Here is a 19,469-nt window from a genome sequence, read left to right on the forward strand (position 1 = left end):
TTTGCGAAGTCTGAGGTCTTCTGCCAGCATACAGTAGGTGTTCTGTAGGAGTTGTTCCACATGCAGATGTATTTTTGATGTATTTATGGGAAGGAAGGTGATCTTCATGTCTTGCTACTCCGCCATCTTGAAGGTCCCCTTTTATGTAGTCTTTAATACATTTTCTCAGATTTTGTTTGCCCTGTTCCTTTTCTTTGCATGTTTTATAAAGAACCCTCTTTATTTTTTCAAAGAAAAATTTATCTTCCAATTTTTTTCTGAATAAAAACATATTTGTGCAAACTCACATAAATAGACATGTTTGGTACTCATTATGGATACTTATAGGGCCCAGATGTGGATATGTAATGGTAAATATTAACATTTTTCCAAGTGCCTCCTTTATCTGAACACATTTCAGAAAACTTATCAGCTAAGATTTTCATGCCTGATGCAGAAAGGTGGATTAAGACAGTTGGGTAAGGGTATGAGAAGGATAACATCTCATACACCATGCCTACCTACATGTGTCCACAGCTTTACACATGACCAGGAGTACTGGTTTATTTAGGATTTCTCACTTTGGGACAGAAAATGGAAATGTGTTTCTTTCAGAGACTTGGCATTTTGAAATCTTTCTCTAAAATTATGGTAATAGATGTTATTGCCCCCAAAGAGTTACCATATATCTGATAGACTGGAGTTGTTTTTTTTGCTTGTTTTGTATAGCAATGTTTGCCGTGTTGGATAAAGTTTGTTTCATTTTATGCTAAAGCATCCTCTATATCCTGTGTATGGATTTGCAATATGCCTGTTGCTTCGAAGGGTGATCACTGTCCCAGCAGTGTGGGCATCACCTGGGTGCTTGTGAGAAAGGCAGAACCTCATCACTCCCTCCTCCCACAACTGAATCAGAATCTGTTTTTTAAAATTAATTAATTTATTTTTGGCTGCGTTGGGTCTTAGTTGCGGCACGTGGGATCTTTCGTCATGGTGCGTGGGCTTCTCTCTAGTTGTGGCGCACGGGCTCAGTAGTAGCGGCACGTGGGCTCTCTAGTTTGGTGCGCAGGCTTAGTTGCCCCATGGCATGTGGGATCTTAGTTCCCCCGCCAGGAACTGAATCCCTGTCCCCTGCAGTGGAAGGCAGATTCTTTTCTTTTTTCTTTTTAAATATTTATTTATCTGGCTGTGCCGGGTCTTAGTTTCGGCATGCAGGGTCTTTTAGTTGTGGCATGTGAACTCTAGTTCCCTGAGCAGGGATCGAACCCGGGCCCCGTGCATTGGGAGCACAGAGTCTTAGCCACTGGACCACCAGGGAAGTCCCCGGAATCTGTTTTTTTTAAGAAAATCTGGTGATTCAGGTACATGTTAAATTCGAAAACTCTGGTCTTCACTCACTATTTTTACTTCATAACCTCCCACTTATTCTCCAGTTATTGTCTTTAATCCACTGGTCTTACGAAAGACACTAATGACAGTAGTTTAAAGACACACATCGTTTCTCAGCCTTTGTCATACATTTTCAGCACATGCCATCTTGAAGGCTAATCAGTTCTGTAAGTCCCGTTAGGAGCTACACTTTGAAAAGTAGTTCTACGTAATTTCACCCCAGAAAACCCTTTTATTTATTGGTCCTTGGCTCCCTATACATCCCTTGGTCAGAGTATAGCCAGAGAGCAGGCATGTTAGCAGAACTGGAAATCCTGTTACCATACGAAGGGACTAGAGATGTATGTAATCTGGGGAAAAAAGATGTCAGAAATGCCAAGATTGTTGTTAAACATCTGAAGCCTTTTGGAGGGAGAAGAATTTGGAGGAAGAGGAATTTTTTTCAGGGTGGCTTTAGGAAAGCGGAACTAGAAACAAAAAGTAGAATTTAAGCAGATTTTGCACTTAGACAAATTTTAAAATAGAATTTGAATATTCCAGCAACAGTGGAGTGCATTTCTTCCAACTACATGTGTGGAGCAAGCTGACCATCCTTGGAGTACAGAGGGTGCTCAAGCCAAGGTCTCTGGGAGTACTGACGGGTCTTGGGGGGAGATAACCAGGTGATTTCTGCAAAGTTTTCTCATCTTCATTTTTTCTTGTTGCAAAAAAGAAAGAATATTATCGTGCATTCTGAAATTCTTTCCTTTTTTCCCTTTCTTAAACAGTGATTATACATAGATTTTGCCTTTCTTTCTTGGGCGTTAGAACCCTGTCTGGCTTTCTCTGCATGGATGGGCCACAGGTTTCTACTAGGATGGTTTTCAGGATGCAAACTACTTTCAGTGTTACATCTAGTATTCTTTCTATGATGTTCAGTGCTTCACTGGTCATTTTAGTCTAAGATCATGGGGCCAGTATCTTCAGGCAACAGTAGTTGGAAACTCCTACATCTCTAAATTACAATTAATGTTGTAACTAACAGTTCATAGTCAGATATCTTATTACAGTTTAGATCAAGTTCTCCTATGTGTATCCTTTGTCACAGACCTAAAAATGAACATGCTTTTATTTTTCTGGCCACTCAAAATTCTATGTTTTTCCATTTGATTCCCTTATGCCAGGTATTTTATAACTTAGACCTAGGGAAACCTTATTAATTTTAATGTTAGGCCATAAACCTGCTGTATGTACTGTGACAGGTATTTGCTTTATTGAAGAAGACAAGAATTTTAGATACTAAGTCTAAATTTTATTGGGATTTTATTGGGATACCAGTTGAGCTTTGGTGGAGGTGTAGAAAATGATACAGATGAGGGGTTTTTTTGAAATTGGTAACATTTCACTGTTATCTTCCTCTTTCTTTAAAAAAAATTTTTTTTCAACAGGTAATATATTTACAGTGTTTAAAAGGTACAAAAGTATGTACACTGAAGGGTCACCCTCCTACCATTGTTTCACTGCCACCTAATTTTTCTCTCCAGATTCAACAACGATATCAATTTCTTCTGTATCCTATAGATACATTTGTTAATACATAGCAAGGAAATGCATGTCTTTTTTACAGAAAATGATAACACACTTTACTTTTCTGCATCTTGTTTTTTGTTTATTTAAAGATAAAAATAATCTAGATATTAAATCATGTTAAGCATCTGTGATTCTCTAAAATGTGTCTGGAACCTATTTGTATCTTTCCATTGTTACTGCTATATCCCTAGTTGTAATAACATCTTCTTCTCATACCTGGACTTAGGCAAGTACCTCCTGGCTTATTTCTCTGCTTCTTGCTTGCCCTGTTTCTAGGCTGTGCTCTCTACAGCAGCTGGCTGATCCTCTACAGCTTAAGTCCCAAAAGCCAACTTCCCAGTATCGATCCAGGTTTTAACGAGAAGCAAACTTTAGAGATCAACCTGATTTCAACTTATTAACTTGAAATGTGACTAAGACATCCCTGGATCACACTGACTATCCTCGAAATTGTCTAGATTAAATTATCTGCCTCAAAAAAGAACAGATAATACATGCCTTCATTGAAAACATTGCAAAGTAGCACACAGATTTCACCCCCTTCTTGTGCATGTGTGTGTACACGCGCATGCGCCCTTTTTCTCTGTGTGTAGCTGGAAGGTGTTGAGGAAACAATCAATAGAAACATGCAGAATACCTGCAGCAAAACAGATGGAAGCAATGGCAGGAGCCTAGCTCATGAATTAAAGGGATTTTATTTTCAAAGTCCACCTTGTGAATAGGGTGTTGTGATTTTCATGGTCAGGAGTATAGGTGTCCTGGGGGTCATGGCCTGTCTGTACTCCCAGCTCAGAGAAGGGGGAGAAAGATCCACTTGCTGGGAGAGTTACCAGCATCTTCCCTCCCTCCCCATAGCAGCCAGAAGGAGAGAGCTGGCTGACCTTTGATTTAATGCTTTGTGTGCCCAGATAAAAACCTCTTTTCTAGGCCACATCAGTGTTATTTCATTACTGAAAAGTGTGTTCATGTGTCTCTGAGGGTGGGAAGTTGAAAACGCAAGGAAACTTGTTTTCTTCCCCCAAATTTGTATATTGGTGGAATACATGAGTATAATTATGTTTAGCCCATTTTTAATAATTTGATATAGGAAAAGGGAAAAGTAGTCATTATTCAACTAGTTTAAAGGAACTTTTCCAAACAGGATACATAACAGTTGCAAAAGCACCAATTAAAATTAAATTGCCCCCAAAATAAAAATATTTAATAACTGCCAAGTGTATGCCAGCTGCTGCCCTGTCACCATTCTGAACAGGAAAAATTGAGTTCCATCCAAACACTGCTCACCCAGGTCTTCATTATAAGAGCCGTTATTTTCATTGGTGCAAATGAATATTTGTTGGTACCATTTCTAAGGAGCACAATAATGGGTCAAAATGCTGAAACAAGCAGTCTGTGCTTTGCTTCTAGGCAGGTTGCGTGGTTGATGGATGCGTGAGCATCTTTAAATCAGCTTCCAAATTGGTGGTTCTGAGCCCTGCTGAAAATTAGAATCACCTGATTCTAAAAATTCTGATGCCCACGCCACACCCCACAGCGAGTAAATCAGGATCTTCAGAGCGAGTTCTCAGGCTGTTTTTCGAAGCTCCTAGGTGATAACGACCTGCATCCAAGGCTGTGACTCATCTTGAAATGACTAGGTCTTGTAGCTGCCCTGCATCTGGCTAGGACTCCCAGGTGCCGGGTTGGTGAGGGCTGTGCAGGGTGTGAATGCCAGTGCACATTGGGGCAGATGGGTCAAAGGGATCCGCTTTCTGCTACCAGAGTGGAGTAGCCGATTCCACACTTTGGTGGCAGGGAACTAGATCCGCCTTCCAGTACAATCTCAGGATGTGTGGGAGCTCCTGCGAAAGGAGCCCTCTTTATAAAATCTGATGTCATGAACACAGCCTTTTTGGGGCAGGGGAGAGGGATCTAGGATTCTTCTTTTTAAAAAATAGACTTTATTTTGAAGAGCTGTTTTAGATTCACAGCAAAACAGAGCAAGAAGTACAGAGATTTTCCATATACCCCCTGCTCCCACAGAAGCATAACTCCCGCCTTCCCCCCAATCAAAATCCCCCACCAGAGTAGTACATTTGCTACCATTGCTGAACCTACACTGACACATCATCAAAGTCCATTAGGGTTCACTCTTGGTATTGTACATTCTGTGGGTTTTGAGAAAAATATAATGACATGTATCCACCATTATACTATCATGCAGAGTAGTTTCAGTGCCTAACAGTACTCTGTGTTCTGCCTGTTCATCCCTCTCTCCTCCCTAACTCCTGGCAAACACTGACCCTTTCACTGTCTCCTAAATTTTGCTATTTCCAGAATGTCATATAGTTGGAGTCATACAGTATATAGCCTTTTCAAATTGTCTTTATTTCACTAGTAATATGCATTTAAAGTCCCTCCATATCTTGTCATGGCTCGATAGCTCATTTCTTTTGAATGCTGAATAATATTCCATTGTCTGGTTGTACTGTAGTTTATTTATTCACCTACTGAAAGACATCTTGGTTGCTTCCAAGTTTTGGCAGTTATGAATAAAGCTGCTATAAACATCCATGTACAGGTTTTTGTGTGACATAAGTTTTCAGCGTTTTGGGGTAAATACTAAGCACGATTGCTTGGATCATATCGCTAGAATATCTTTAGTTTTCTATGAAACTGTGGAACTTCTTCCAAAGTGACTGTACCAGTTTGCATTTTCACTAGCAGTGAATGAGAGTTCCTGTTGCTCTAAATCCTCACCAGCATTTGGTGCTGTCAGTGTTTTGAAGTTTAGCCATTCTAATGGGTGTGAAATGGAATCTCATTGTTGTTGGGGTTTTTTGTTTGTTTTTAATTATTTTTTATTGAAATGTTCATTTACAATGTTGTGTTAGTTTCAGGTGTACAGCAAAGTGATTCAGATATATATATATATATATATATATATATATATATATATATATGTTCTTTTTCAGATTCTTTTCCCTTATGGGTTATTACAGAATATTGAGTAGAGTTCCCTGTGCTCTACAGTAGGTCCTTGTTGCTTATCTATTTTATATATAGTAGTGTGTGTATGTTAATCACAAACTCCTAATTTATTCCTCCTCCTCCCTTTCCCCTTTGGTAACTGTAAGTTTGTTTTCTATGTCTGTGGGTCTATTTCTGTTTTGTATGTAAGTTCATCTGTATCATTTTTTCTAGATTCCATATATAAGTGATATTGTATGATATTTGTCATTCTCTGACTGGCTTACTTGATTTAGTATGATAATCTCTAGGTCCATCCATGTTGCTACAAATGGCATTATTTCATTCTTTTTATGGCTGACCAGTATTCCACTGTATATATATACCACATCTTTATCCATTCCTCTGTTGATGGACATTCAGGTTGTTTCCATGTCTTGGCTATTGTAAATAGTGCTGCAGTGAACACAGGGGTGCATGTACCTTTTCAAAATATGGTTTTCTCCAGATATATGCCCAGGAGTGGGATTGCTGGATCATATTGTAGCTCTATTTTTAGTTTGTAAAGGAACCTCTATACTGTTCTCCATGGTGGCTGCACCAACTTACGTTCCCACCAACAGTGCAAGAGGGTCCCCTTTTCTCCACACCCTCTCCAGCATTTATTATTTGTAGACTTTTGGATGATGGCCATTCTGACTGGTGTGGGGTGATACCTCATTGCAGTTTTAATTTGCATTTCTCTAATAATTAGTGATGTTGAACATCTCTTCTTATGTCTTTTGGCCATCTGTGTGTCTTCTTTGGAGAAATGTCTATTTAGATCTTCTGCACATTTTTTGATTGGGTTGTGGGTTTTTTTTTTTTTTTTTTGATGTTGAGCTGTATGATCTTCTATATTTTGGATATTAATTCCTTGTTGGTTGCATCATTTGCAAATATTTTCTTCCATTCTATAGGTTGTCTTTTCGTTTTGTTTATGGTTTCCTTTGCTGTGCAAAAGCTTTTAAGTTTAGTTAGGTCCCATTTGTTTATAAGAGATGGATCCAAAAAGATATTGCTGCAATTTATTTCAGAGTGTTCTGCCTATGTTTTCCTCTAGGAGTTTTATAGTATCCGGTCTTACATTTAGGTTTTTAATCCATTTTGAGTTTATTTTTGTGTATGGTGTTAGAGAATGTTCTAATTTCATTCTTTTACATGTAACTGTCCAGTTTTCCTAGCACCATTTATTGAAGAGACTTTTCTCCATTGTATATTCTTGCCTCCTTTGTTGCAGATTAATTGACCAATTGTGTGTGGGGTCATTGTTGTTTTAATTTGCATTTCTCCCTGATGACATATGCTACTGAGCATTTTTTCATATGCTTACATACCACATACCATCTGTATGTCTTCCTTGGCTGAGGTGTGTATTCAGGTCTTTTGCCTGTTGTTAAATCTGGCTGTTCTCTTTCTTATTTTTAAGTGTTCTTTGTATATTTGGGGTAACAATCCTTTATCAGAATTTCTTTTACAGATCTTTTTTCCCAGTTTATGGTTTGTCTTCTCATTCTCTTAACCGTGTCTTTCTCAGAGCAGAAGTTTTTTATTTTAATAAAATCCATCTTATCAATTATTTCTTTTACGGATCATGCCTTTGGTGTAACTAAAAAGACATTGCCATATTCAAGGTCATCTAGAGTTTCTCCTATGTTATCTTCTAGAAGTTTTATACTTTTACATTTAGGCCTGTGATCCATTTTGAGTTAATTTTGTGTGTCTAGATTCATTGTTTTTCATGCAAATGTCCAGTTGTTCCAGCACTGTTTCTTGAAAGGCTACCTTTGCTCCATTGTATTGCTTTTGCTTCTTTGTCAAAGATCAGTTGACTATATGTGAGTCTATTTCTGAGTCCTCTATTCTGTTTTATTGATCTGTTTGTATATTCTCTCACCAATACCACATTGTCTTGATTATTGTAGCTTTATAGTAAGTCTTAAAGTCTGGTAGTGTCACCCCTCCAACTTTGTTCTTCTCCTTTAATATTGTGTTGGCTATTCTGGGTCTTTTGCCTCTCCATATAGAATCAGTTTTTTTTATCTTTACAAAATAACTTGTCAGGATTTTGATTGGGATTCCATTGGATCTATAGGTCAAGTTGGAAAGAACTGACATCTTGACAATATTGAGTTTTCCTGTCCATAAACTTGGAATGGAATATCTCTGTATTCATTTAGTTCTTTGTTGATTTTCATCAGAGATTTGTAGTTTTCCTCATGTAGATCTTTTACATATTTTGTTAGATTTATATGTAAGTATTTCATTTGTAGGGTCCTAATATAAATGGTATTTTCTTTTTAATTTCAAATTCCATGTGTTTGTTGCTGGTATATAGGAAAGTGATTGACTTGTATATTAACCGTGAATTCTGAAACCTTGCTATAATCACTTGTAAATTCTAGTCGTTTTTTTGTTTATTCTTTCAGATTTTCACATAGATAATTGTCATCTGCAAAGACAGTTTCACTTCTTCCTTCCCAATAGTATACCTTTTATTTCCTTTTTTTGTCTTTTTGCATTAGCTGGGACTTCTAGTACAGTCTTAAAAAGGAATGATGAAGGGGGTGCATTCTTGCCCAATTCCTGATCTTAGTGGGAAAATTTCAAGTTTCTCACCGTTTAAGTACTGTTAACTTTAGTGGGGGCTTTTTGTATATGTTTGAACACAGACTTTTAGTATTTTGATTCAACAGCAAATTGTGAACATCAAACTCAAGCTTTCCTAAATGTAACCTTAGCAATTAGAAGTGGTTATGATTGGAACATTATATGTAGAATAATTGCAGTTTTGCCCCCATACCATATGGGTGTGTGTACGTACGTGTGTGTACGTGTAATAATTGTATAGGGAAAAGCCAAGAAAGAAATACACCAAAACGCTTAATATCTCTATGTGATAAGTTTTAACCACAGATCATTTTAATATGCATAATATTTTACTTCTTTAATGCTGAGGACTAGATACACTATATTTCTGAGAGTTGACAACATTTAAATTTATATCATTTACCTGTATATAGTTTTATTGTTTGATAAATTTAGTAAAGAGAGTCACATTGATGGGGTCATGTTGATAGTTTGTTTACCTTTAACCAACACAGTCATATTGATAGAAAAGCAAGTGTACATATTTAATGAGATATGATGACAGTTACTGGGAATTCAACATGAAGAAGTAAATAGTGGCTCCAGAAGTGAAAAACATTTACCATTTTAATTTAACCCACATTTCTAAGAAAAGGAAAAAATGTAGCTCTTCTTCAGAGGGATAGGCTCCAAATAAAGGGCAGAAAATTACTCCTTTGTTATTGAGCCCTCAAGCTCCCTTTCACAAGTCTGGTTTGTTTGTGACAATAGGTACAAAAGGAAGATCTGCAGTTTAAGAAAATAATTTGTGTCATACTTTTTCTAAAAGCAAGCTAACATAAAAATAATTCAGGAATCATAGTCAAAATAGCATCTGGGTTAATTGTGGTATGATTATGGGTGGTGGAATTTCAGGTAATTTTTCTGGTTTTTTTTTCATTGTCTCAGTCGTGCTCTGAAAGAAATCACATGGAAGTAGAAATAGCTGGAGAGAATATGGTCTTTCAGATCTGGCTGCCTGGTTTAAACCAGTTCCCAAAAGACCACTTGGGTCTTTTAGTCCCAGACTCAGGGGACACGTGTTCTGTTGTAAAACCAGCTCTGGCTTGTTGAGTCTAAAAGAAACTTGAACCTGACTTGGGTATTTTCGGTAGAAATGGTAAGTAAACAGCAGAAAGACGAGAGGACAAATATAAGCTCTTGGAGGAAGATGCAGATTCCAGAAAAGGAAAACCAAGATTAGAGTGAAAGAGGGGCCAGGTAAAAAGAGGGAAACATACATACACACACACACACACACACACACACACACACACACACACACACACACACACACACACACACACACACACACACACACACATGCATGAGTGCAGACAATGACCAAAGAAAAGGGGAAAAATCCCCGCAAAATGAAATGCATTTCATTGGGAGTAGCAAGAGGGTGAGTTTAAAAGCTGTCTGATTCTACTCCATGCCTTTTACACAGTTTCCCCTATTACCTTGGTCTGGGAGATTTGGAAAAGCAGCTTATGTCCAAAAGTAACTTGAAGAACATCCAGGGCTGAGGTCTTCGTCTAGTGAAAGACCCAGGGCCAAGCTTAATGGGGCGAGGGGAGGCGGTTCTTACTGAGATTTTTGACAGCTGCAGCCCCTGCTGCCATGGCCTATGGAAGGTGACAACACGGTGGAACAGGAACTGCCCCGTTGCTCAGGGTGACAGAGTGAAGGGCGCTGTACTAGAAATTACAGTGGGACAGAAGGCATCATCTGGGATTGTTTGAAGCAAAACAGGATATGGGCTCGGCTGGCCATTCCAGCACCTTCTGGGGGCCTTGCAATTATTTGCCCTCGTCTGCCTCCTTCAAACCCCAAAATACTAACCACAAATGTTGGTTGTTTCCATATGGTCTGGGGCCTCTCTTGAAGATGTTGTTTAACTAGAGTCTTTGTCAAGGCAGCAAGAGTCTGTTGAGGGGAATGAAACTCATTTTATGGATTTTATATGCCCTGTTTATCAAACAGGAAAAGTACAGGAACCTATTTATAAATTGTGGACAGTTCTCCGTGGTGGAAATAAGGTGTGAAGGTACCTCCCAATCCATGGCCCGCTCGCTAATAATGGCTAATAGGCATTGAGGGCTCATTGTTGTTCAGCCCTTTCTAGGACAGGGACTGTTGTTCTTATTTGACAGATGAGGAAACCGCTGTGGGAAGGTGGGTTCCCAGCGTAGGGCTACACAGATGAAGCGCAGACTCGGGCAGCCTGACCCCAGCCAGCTACCCACCGCCCCCACCTGGCAGGAGGGACACCTGGCTGTTTGTAATACCTGGTCAGCACTGCCTACTGATAGGCCACGTTTATTTTGATCTCCCTTTATTTCCACATCTCCTTCAGATCCCATCACTTGGTCAGGGGAGCCCCATCAACTAACTAGCTCTCTCTGTTGTACCTTTCCAAACGCCCTCTGTTTTATCATTTGCATTTGTATGATTATTTGATTTTCTGTCCTCCCACTAGAACATAAGCTTTCTGAAGACAGGAACTCTGCGTGTGTGTGTGTGTGTGTGTGTGTGTGTGTGTGTGTGTGTCTGACTTTTGTATCCCTGGGCCTGGCACGTGGCAGGGATGGGTTGAACTGATGGCTGAACTGGTACCCAGTGTGTCGGAGCTGACGTGGCTACAGGTTACTCTGAGTCCAATAGCAGCTGCTCCAAGAAGACATGCAGGTGCTGCCTGAACTCTCCTCACTGTAATTTCAGTTCTTTAGCTCTTTCTGTTTCTCGTTGTTAATATACACATAGAAACAAATGCTGAGAATTGGGGAGATATATCGCTCTCCTTGAAGCAAATTAACTGTGTTAATGCCTTCAGCAAGTACACATTTTGTGCTCCCCACTGCCTCAGAATGCTCTCCATGGCTGTGGTGATGTTTGGTAAACATATCTTTCGGCCAGAGCACTACCCGGAAGACTTTTTTCTCTTATTCAGAAGTCTTTCCTGTTGGTTGGTTTCTGTTTGTCTCTCCTGCATCAGCAGCGTGAATTAAAAGTTGTCTCCTTACCAGCGTTTTCTGTTCAGCTTGTAGGCATCAGCTACCTTCCAGCGCACAGACAGCAGATCCCTGGCTGTCGGATGGTGAGCGGAGAGAGCTCTGAAAAGGGAAGGGAGTGAAACTCACCTTGGACCAAGAAGTAGGGCAGAGGGATAACATGGGCGTCCCAGTGACACATAAAGGAAGGGGATGCACTTAGTAATGCAACTTAGAGTGTGTAAAGGCACGAGCAAAATGCAATCTCTCTCTTCCTAGTAAGAAAAAAGTTATTATTGAAAAGAATTCCAGAAAAAAACACAAAACCCACAACATCTGTGCAATTTATTTTACTGTCTGTAAACTTCCTGCAGGAGGACCAGGTAGATGGAGCAATAAGCCCTTCCTTGGTCAGTGGGAGGCTGTGCCCACGTCCATTCTTAGGTGGTGGGGCAATTCTTCTGGCGGAGAGAAACTCCTAAATTATGCAGTCACAGAGTAGCCAGAAATGGCCTTCCTTGCCAGCCTCTGTGTACTGAAATATTACCATTTCTCAAGGCTTACCTCAACGCCGTTGCCCCTACACTGCCTTCCCTGAGACCCCCATCAGAATCAATGGAATATTCACATCTGTTTCATTTGACCCTGGACTTCTGTAGTTCACATGCACTTGAAGGGCTGGTGCTGATTTCTTTGACCTCTTCACGGTCCCTTGCACAGAACAGATAATAAATGCTTGTTAAAATAAACAAGTGTGGGAGAAGAGGAAAGGGAGCATTTCCAGGGTGCTGTGATGACTGAGATTGAAGCGAGGTTAAGAAACCTGATCCTCCCATGCAGTGTGATAAGAAGCTCTTGGAAAGCTCTAAGGAGGGCATAACCTAATGGGTAATGCACGGAAGGGGGTTGCATATCATCTGCTGCCCGGCCTATTGCTGTGTCTATGGAACAGGTGTCTCCCATTTTCCCCATTGCAGAGCTGCTAAAGCGGTCTTTCCTTCCCTGTCTTCATCCTAGTGTGGCTGGCCTTTGAGATGGACCGACAGCTCCTTTTCTCAGTGACATTTTTATCATCCCATGAATGTGTTGCATTAAAACAAACGAACTGTAACTCTCCTAGAGCATAAGTGAACTCCTGAAGATTGACAGATTTAACTTTAGTGAGAAGGCAAAAAAAAGGACCCAGACTATTTCGTTACAGTCAGTTAAGGTCAGCAACCTAAGTCTGACAGCAATAAAAGGATTATTTAACAATGAATAGTTTCAGTTCTACTCATTCTCTCTAATAGATCATCTTCCAGAAAGAAGTGTTTAAAAAACCCCAAAATGAATTGTTGTACTCTACTGAAATATCAACATGTAAGCTGTGGAGTGAAATCATTGCTGGCGGAATCATATTTATACATCTGTTGTGCGAACAGAATTACAGATACTCTTGAAAGAAGAACAAAGTAAATTTGAATAAAAATAGCACACATTTTGACTAGATGCCGATTACTTATTAGGTATTGGGAGTAGCTTTGACAGCTTACAAAGAAAGCAAAAGCTTGGCGTCTTTTAGAGACATGCTAGATGAATCCTGCTTTAGGGGGGTTTCTGCCCGTCTGCACTTTAAGAATCTGGAGCACCGTGGAGCTCCCCGGCACTCACCCACACTTCTTAGATCCAGTTGGGTTTATGAGTACAACAGACGACAGTCATATATGCAAGAAGTAAAAACTCTTTCAAACTGACCTGCTTACCGTGGTGAGTCACTGTTTCTGCCAAACAAGTCCTGTGCAAGCTGGGCTTCTTTCATTTTACTACCTGTGTTCTTTCTTCTACAGCAGGAACAGTACAGTGTTTATTGCTTGCAATTAAATTCCGTATTGTGTGAGGAAGAACACTCTTTGATAAAGAATACATATGTGTTAAAAAAAAAAAGAAAAAGAATACATATGTTGTGTGGTCCCATACGCCAGCAGTTAGCTTTTTTTTTCCTTTTTGTAATATAGGATTAAATTACCATGCTCCTACCACAGGCTCTAATCACACTTAAAATAATTTCTTAATATCATCAATCATCCTGCCAGTTGTCAAATTTTCTATGTGTCATGATTTTTTAACATTTATTTTAGTTAGAATCCAAATAAGGTCCCTACTTTGCAATTGACAGGATCCCTTAAGTCTCTTTTAATATCTAATTTTTCCTTCCATCGCTCTCCCTCACCTCCTGTAATGTTTTTGTTGAGGAAACCAGGTCATTTTTCCTGTAGAATTTTCCATAGTCTGAATTTTCTTGATTGTATCCCTGTGTTACACTCCTTGAATCAGTATTGTTGTTTATGTAGATATAGCAAACATATACTACAGCTATTTCCCTAGACAGAGTGAGAAAAATCTTCCCTTAATCAGAACAGCCTTAAATGGGAATGACATTGCCACAGCCATTTTTGCTTTAGAGCTACGTGAGATAATGTTCAGGTGCTCTCTGGTCACTGTCTGTTATCTCTATGTGAATAAGTTGGAAAGGTGTAAAGCAACTAGGGAAGAGTATGTCACTCAGGATGCACATCTATGAGGAACAATTAGATTCTTTTTACAGAAATGATCACAAATGGACTCTTGTAACCTCACACAACTTAACGCCAGCGCCAGTTAATCCGGTCGGTAAGGATGGTGCTTGTGTGAGAGTCTTACGGTGACAGAGGGCTACTCTGTGTGCTTGGGAAATTCACTGAAGCATAAATGCAGACAGCTATGAAGAGTTCATTAAAATTAAATATGACAGACCTAAAAAAAAATGCCATACAACATAACCACCATAAAAACTAGAGTAAACTCTTAAAAAGCCTGTTCAAATTTTTCTGAATAGCTCTTTCAGTATCTAATGAAAATAGATTGGTTACTTAAGGACTGAAATTTAGTACATAAAATGAGTTTATAGAGATCTAAATTTGTGATTCTAGACCCTTAAACCCAGTATACCTTCAGGAAATAGAAAAATTTCAAGGAGAAAAATAGTTTTCAACGGTGACATAGACATTTTTGCCGTCAAAACAGCCTCGTATTCCATTTCTGCATATAAGGTGCACCGTGGCCCTGTCACATAAATATCTTTAGATTTAATTCTGATTCATACTTTTCTTATATAGCATACGCTTTATAGATCATGTCCAAGTCTATTGTAATTGCCGTAACATTAAAAAATAATTCTTAGATTATAAACTAGACCCTTTTTTGTACATGCTATGCAACTTTCTTTTTTCTTTTTTTTTGCCATTCCCCGTGGCATGAAGAATCTTAGTTCCCCAGCCAGGGATTGAACCCGTGCTCCCTGCAGTGGAAGTGGGGATTCTGAACCATTGGACTGCCAGGGAAGTCCCTAGACCCTTTTTTAACTTGGAAAGAGAGTTAATACTTTTTGATGTAGGACCTATTTGTATTTCTTTAATAAGCAGAATTGTAGGGGACTGCTATACCTGTGACCAGGAAATATCACTTCATAAAGTACTTGCTATTCACCAAAGATAAAAATTGTGATTTATCTCCTTTCCTTGTGCACTGATAATGAAGGATTCACGTGAAGATTGAATCTGGTTAGAGTATCTACAGGGCTCCCTTAATGACACTTACTAAACCGCCATCAAAATATTGTGTGCTTGAAATTCCTCTCTGATAAGGAGGAAGGATTCCTTATTAGCCCAGTCTTCCTTGTGACCCAGAATACTCATTTGTAAGATTGAGATTTTCATGTCTGGTTAAGGTTTTTGTCTGTAGCCAGTAAGCAGAATAAAATTGGCGTCCCTCTTTTCGTCAAATACTCCTTTACTACATCTTAGGCAGTAGAAGTAAGGAAAAAAATAGTTTTTGGTTCTTATAAGGCTTGGGTTCACATCTTGCTTCCTGTAACTGCAATAGTTAGCATTCTTACTATCACAAATGACATAAAGTTCTCCTAAAAAAGAAATGTACCGGGGTCATGACTTCCCAGAGCAGAGGTAGTGCCGCCTTCTGGCATGTTTCCAGGGATGTTCACAGGTTGTAGGCTTGCTCTTGCCGTCCCTGGGCTGGGCTTTCCTCTCTGTTGGCCACCAGCACCTGAGCTCTGGCCTAAAAAAGTCCTCACCTGAATTGAAGGATCTCAGCATTCTCCCTTCCACTTTATTATTTCTCAGTCTTTGTTTTGTATTACTTACCTTTTTCTTAAAAGTATCCCTCCTTTTTTCCAAGTTGACTTTTCCCCTTCACCTTTGATCCCATCCCATCTGTCTTATCCAAAAATGTAGAGACGGTCTCCACTAATTACTTCCCCCTCTTTAAAATCTTAATCTTTCTACTAACGTTCGAGCACACCATCCTAAAACTAAACACCTTTAGCCCTTTCAAATCCCCTTCCATTGTTTGATGTCTCAGTTTCCTTATTGAATGTGAAAATCTCTCCTCTGGACCTTAGTGGGTGTTAATCCTCTTCCTTGCTGGAGAATGTCTGTGCTTGTTGCCTCCATTTCCTTAGCTCTTACTCAACACCTTTGGTTCTGCTGGGTTCACCTTCCTCATCACGTGGCTTCTTTATAATCCTTGCAGTGGGCTGAAAAATGACCCTCACCCGTAGGCTTCAACATCTATGTCAAAACACAGGAACCAGTGAATCTACTTTATTTGGAAAATTTGATTGCATATGTGATTAAATTAAGGGTTTTGAGATGAGATGATCCTGGATGGGCCATAAATGCCATCACAAGGGTCCTTCTAAGAGAGGGGCAGAGGACACTGACACCACAGGCACACACACTGCAAGCCGAGGAATGCTTAAAACGTCTAGGTTCTGGAAGAGGCAAGGAACACATTGTGCCCTAGAGCCTCTGAGGAGGCCTGATCTGGCCCTGCGGACACCTTGGTTTTGAACTTCCAGCCTCCAGAACTGTGAAAGGATAAATTTCTGTTGTTTTAAGGGACCAAGTGTGTGGTAATTTGTTAAAATGGCCACAGGAAACAAAATACAGCCCTCTTTTGATATTCTGGACAAAATTATTGACCAAAATGAACATGCCTGAGTAACCAGTACCTAAGTTAGGAAGCAGACCCTTACTAGCTCTCCAGAAGACCCCTGGAGCCCCTCTCAGCCATTGCCCCCCACCAAAGAATCCTCTGTTTTGATTTTGAATATCACATTTATGAACCTAATATGAACAGGATCATAAAGTACCTACTTTTTTGTATCTGGATTCTTTCTTTTAACAATCTGTTTGTGAGACTCATCCGTGTTGTCACATAGGGTTATAGATTTTAAAATTCTCATTGCTGTATAGTATCCATTGTCTGTATATAGCACATGGTATTTCTTCTACTGTTGATGGTTTATAAATACTGCTGTTATGAACATTCATTACATGTCTTTTGGTGAACATCTATTTGTGTTTCTATTGGATATATAATGAAGAAAGGATGTCCTGAGTCAAAGCTGCCTTCTCACTTCTTTCTATACTAAGTTGATAATCTCATCTACAATTCTACTTGAACTATCGTCCATCATTCTGACTCTTAAATCACTCAGTCTGATTCTCATCTTTCTGTATCTGACAGCTGTCACTTTGTTACAGAGTGACAGCTGTCAGATACACACACGCGCACACACACACACACACACACACACACACAATGTTTAGTGTGTCCCAATCCAAAGTCAAGTTACTACCCAAAAAATGGTTCTTCCTCTCGTCATTTATTATGTTAATGACAGGTCATCAATCTTAAACATTCAAGTTCAAAACAGAATCATTTTTAATTCTTTTTTTGATTATCCTGCATCCACCAAATTTCTAAAGCTTCCCCACCATGATTTCCCCGCCATGTTATCTCTATATTAGTTTAGGGGCACACGTCCCTTGAATGACTCCTTAACTTAACTGATTTCCCACCTTCCAGTCTGTTGTGACACTCATCCATCCACAGATTCTAGGTTTGTCTTCACAAAAATTTGATCCTGCCGCACCTCTTCTCAAAACTCATGGACGTGGATAGATCACCACTGATTGTAAAGTCAGGTCAGAATTCTTTATGTTGGCTTTCTATGCCTTCAGAATTTGATTTCAACATCACTTCGATGAGTAATTATTCATCTGAGGCTTCATCAGGTGGTGCTGAGTTATATAGTCGCATTGTCTTCAATAACATGATAAATTGCTCAAAGGGCTTCCTATGAACATTTTTTGTAGTGGCTCCGTATAATGACCATATATTGAGAGTTTCCTGTGCCTAGTGCACATGTAACCCTTACAACAGTTTTATATGGTAAATACCTGTGTTACTTTCCTCAATTTACAGTTGAGGAAACCGAAACTCAAAGAATTTAAGGTGTCTAATGTCACCCAGCCAGAAACCTAATTAGGATTCAGACACTGGAAGTCATGAAACAGCTTGCCTGCCTTTTGCATATTCATGACTCCTCTCGAGGCCACTGGAGATGGGGAGGTTTCCTTTCCAGCTTTTCAGCTCTGTGGTGTGCTTTTCTGAGGCTGCATCTCCTCCTGGCCGAGAGCTGTGGTTCTAGGTCCTGCCGCTCTGGGCTGGGCACCTCCTACAGATGTGTGCTCTTTCCCCCTTGCATTCTCTCAAGCTGGTGCATCGTGAACTGAACTCTTGCAGCTATTGCCCAGGCAAGGGGACTTTAGTTCTTACACCACCAATCTTATTTGGTTCTGTTCCCTCCTTCCTTCTTTCCATGTTTCTCTCCTTCCCCTTTCCCCCCTCTTTCTTTCTCTTCTGTTTCTTTTTCCTCTCTAGGCTTCTCCCCTTTTCTCTCCCTGCACCCCCACCCCCCTTGGTAGGTGCAATGGCTCTCAATATGTTTACAAGACCACCCTCTGGAAGTGCAAACCGTCTCTCTGATCACTTAGCTCCCAGGCTTCTTTTCAGGTTAAACACCCCGCCCCCATACCTCAGTATAATAAACATCAAACAAGCAAATTAGGGCTGGGGTGGGGAGATTATATATATATTTGCTTGAGCAATATATGAGTGATTCACGCTTGAATCACTGTGCATATATTTATTGGAGTTTAGGGATGAGGAAATTGGGGGCCAAAATCTACTGTTGATACAAATGTGTATCGTTATACACAGCAGGGTTAACTAAATAACATACAAGAAAATAAAAGGGTGCTGATGAAGCTAAATGAGTAGTAATTTAAAGCAGGAATTGCCAAACCATGACCAATTCCAAACAACAATGATGATGGATTATTCTTCTATCCTTCCTGAAAATCTCAGCAATTCTAGCTGTACAGTAGGAGTTTTGCAATTTCTCAACATTGTATCCCTGCCAGGGTTTAGAAAACTGACTTAGAAACTTCAGGATACTCTCCTGGGGCACTACTTTTAGGCTATGAGTAACATTTTAGTAATTTTCATATTGTAGATTAGTTGTAAACAGCCCTTATTCATTCATAAAAGAAAAATCAATGGAATGCAGGTTATGCTTCCCTTAAGAATTAAGAAGGGATGATCATTTGGGGGTTAGTGTCTGCCCTTTAGAGAATCTCTCTTGGTTCACCCATTAAGAATCCCATTGGGAATTGACGTAGTTTTCTAGTGTGGTTTTCTGTATTTCTCAACCAAGTCCCAGGTACCCTTCCTTTCCTTGGCTTCTTCCATAATGCCTTTGATGTGCCGGGGGTGCTGTTTGAGGTGCTCCACTTTCTGACTCCGTTGCCAGCTGATGCCTCACCCACATAGGTTTCTGTCATCCATCCTACCAGAGAATGGCTCAGGATGTTTGCTGAATTAAACTGGAACTAATGGGTCATTGTGGGGATTAATCCGTCATGACTGGATGCGTAGTTCTGTGTAATAACTTGGGAAGTTTCCAGTGATTATGAAACTTTAGAGCACTTGTAGACTACAGAACAAGCTGAATCACTACTGGGCTCTTGCTTTGTCATC

At 39.7% G+C, this 19,469-nt stretch overlaps 1 protein-coding gene across 1 annotated transcript in view; it reads left to right on the top strand.

The window, feature by feature from the left end:
* MAP3K5 (mitogen-activated protein kinase kinase kinase 5) overlaps positions 1-19,469 on the top strand; it is a 212,873-nt gene that overhangs the window by 42,486 nt on the left and 150,918 nt on the right. The window lies entirely within an intron of this gene.

Source organism: Delphinus delphis, chromosome 14, assembly GCF_949987515.2.
Source record: "Delphinus delphis chromosome 14, mDelDel1.2, whole genome shotgun sequence".
Classification (NCBI taxonomy): domain Eukaryota; kingdom Metazoa; phylum Chordata; class Mammalia; order Artiodactyla; family Delphinidae; genus Delphinus; species Delphinus delphis.